This window comes from Perognathus longimembris, chromosome 6 (genome assembly GCF_023159225.1).
Source record: "Perognathus longimembris pacificus isolate PPM17 chromosome 6, ASM2315922v1, whole genome shotgun sequence".
Classification (NCBI taxonomy): domain Eukaryota; kingdom Metazoa; phylum Chordata; class Mammalia; order Rodentia; family Heteromyidae; genus Perognathus; species Perognathus longimembris.
This window is the reverse complement of record NC_063166.1, coordinates 34,467,363-34,470,333: the sequence shown is the minus strand read 5'-3', so window position 1 is coordinate 34,470,333 and position 2,971 is coordinate 34,467,363. Positions and strand designations below refer to the sequence as shown.

At 41.6% G+C, this 2,971-nt stretch overlaps 1 pseudogene; it reads left to right on the top strand.

Moving 5' to 3' along the window:
- Positions 1-425: 425 nt before the first annotated feature.
- LOC125352269 lies at positions 426-1,500 on the top strand (annotated as a pseudogene).
- The last annotated feature ends 1,471 nt before the right edge of the window (positions 1,501-2,971 follow it).

The following is a 2,971-nucleotide window of genomic DNA, read 5'->3' as shown; positions in this document are numbered from 1 at the left end:
GGCCAGGTGTTATTCGCTAAACTAAACATTCACTCACTAAACATAAAGATACCCAAAAAGATGGAGAAAAGGGCTGGGAATGTGGCTTAGCAGGAGAGTGTGCTTGCCTAGCATGCATTAAGCCCTGGGCTTGATTCTTCAGCACCACATAAAAAGAAAAGGCTGGAAGTGGTGCTGTGGCTCAATAGGTAGCTCTTGCCTTGAGCAAAAAGAAGCCAGGGGGGAGAGGGAAGGGGGAATGAGGGAGGAGGTAACAAAGAGTACAAGAAATTTATCCAATGGCTAATGTATAAAACTATAACCTCTCTGTACATCAGTTTGACAATAAAAATTTAAAAAAAAAAAAAAGAAGAAGAAGAAGAAGCCAGGGACAGTGCTCTGGCCCTGAGTCCAAGCCCCAAGACTGGCCACAAAAATAAAAAAGGATGAAGATTTGCTTCAGGAAGACTGAAGTGTGCCAGACATGCAGTAAGTTGCAGAACCTGCCTCTTAGACCTTCAGTATGGCTTGCCCATCCAGGTGCATGATGCAGGCTGGTCTTTGAAAGATGACAAGCCAAAGTCAGCTGTCAACAAACAATACTACAAGAAAAATATGAAGACAGAAATCTCAAACTCTGATGGAACTCAGCCAATTGGTATGCTAGGGAAAACTACAGCTACCAGTGACATGCTGTTCAGACAAGCCCAGACCACCCCCTACTACAAAAGGAAGCAACCCTACGTTTGCTCCTTTTGAGTGAGAGGAGAGTGTAAGAGAAGAGAAGAGTGTCCATACAGGCACAAGAAGCCCACAGATCCAGATGACCCCCTTGCCAACCAGAACATTCAAGATCAGTACCATGGTTGCAATGACCCTGTAGCACATATGCCTCTAAAGAGAGCTTCAACCAGGCCTCATCTGCACCCACCAGAGGATAAGAATATGACAACACAGTATGTTGCTGGTTTGGGTGATATGATCACTGAGACCAATCTCAGAAATCACTGCTACCATTTTGGAGACATCCTAACCATCCCTCTTGTTCACAGTTAGCAGTATGCTTTCATCTGGTTTGCCTCAAGGCAGGCTGCACAAGTGGCCACTGAGAAATCCTCCAATAAGTTGGTTGTCAAGGGCTGCAGACTATTGGTCAAATAGGGAAGATCCCAAGAGGCCAGAGGAAAAGATCAAGAGAAGGATGGAACCACAGCTTCTGCTCTCCATCTAGACCCTGTACCTGGAATACCAGCAGCTCTTCCTCCTCCTGGGGCAGAAAAAGGCATCTTTGTCAACTAGTTCAACTTGCCCCCAAGTGGTCCTCCAGCTGAGGCTGCCATGAACACTGCCCTGCCCCCACCCCCTGGAATCACAATGCCCTCAACCCCAGGTTTGGGGCCACACAGGTCCCACACAATAGGACCCCATCTTCCTTTCATGAGGACTCCAGGAACAACCCAGTATACTTCTCAGGACCGTCAGAGGATGGGAGCATGGGCTTGAAAACACAGCAGGCCCTAGGAGACCATTACCACTCAGGGATTCTATGGAAGAAAGGGTGCTTTTATAACCTAATCTTGGGGAAAAAAGATGAAGAAAATAGCATTTTGCAAATATAAATCTTTCGATAGCTGTATAAGATATTACTATCATTTGAAATGGATTTGGAGATGTGTCTCAAGTGGCAGAGTACCTACCTAGCAAGTACAAGAACCTGAGTTCAAATCCTGGTACACCACAAAATAGATTTGAAAGCAAGTCTTGTTTATGGTCCAGAGAGTCACTACAAATTAATTAAAGTTTCATTATAATTAAAGAACAACTGTAAACATGAGTACACATAATAAAATAGCCTCAAAGGGAGTTGTACATAAAACTTAATAGAGCATTTGCCCAGCAGGCTCTAAGCCCTGGCCAAAAAAATAATAATAAGTCTCAAATGTACTAGGTAAAATTGTATAGAAACTCAAATAACTCAACAGAAAAAAAGATAAGAACAAAAATTTAACCTACAAGTGGCAAATGATCTGGAAAAAATACAACTCAAAAGAAGATGGACAGGTGGCCTACTAGTACATGAAAACATGTTCAATATCACAAACCAAAATAACAAGGTTTCATCTTACCCCAGTCAGAACGGCTCATCCAAAAGCAAAACATACCCAATGCTGGCAAGGATGTAGAGAAAGGAAACTCATGCACTGCTGGTGGGAATGAAATTTAGTACAAGCATTATGGAGAACACTGTGGAATTTTCTCAGAAAACTAAAAATACAGCTATCAGATGATCTAGCAGCCCCACTACTGCAAGCACACCCAAAGGAAATAAGATCAGTTTCTCCAAGAGATAGCTGCACTACTGGGTTTATGACTAAGGTGTGTTTATGACTAAGGTGTTTTTATGACCAAAGTTTGCAACTGATCAAGATATCCCTCAATAAATGAATGAACAAGTAAGCTATGATACACACACATGCACGTGCACACACACACACATACATAAAATACACATAATAGTATATTATTCAGCCATAAAAAATGAAACTGTCATTTGCAGCACATGAATGGAACTAGAAGACATTGTAACCTGAGATAAGTCAGACATCATACATCCACATATGCAGGGGCTAAAAATTGATCTCAAACTAGAGAACAGAATAATGATTGCCAGAGCCTAGAAAGGGAGCAGGGGAGAAGGACAGTCAGTGGGTTCTGGCTTAAGTTGGACAGGAGCAATGAGTTCTAATGTCCTGAAGCACAGTAGGATAATTGAAAGGAAATTAATGGGTATTTCAATGTTCCCAACACAAAAGCATGATAAATGTCTGAAGTAATTGATCAACCAATTACTCTGATCTGATCACTACACTTCTTGTACATGTTTTGAAATATAACTCCACAGACTATAAATACATTCAATCAGTATGTGTCCATGAAAAATAAAAACATTTACTTTTTTTTTTTTTTGTCAGACCTGGGGTGAATTGTGCCA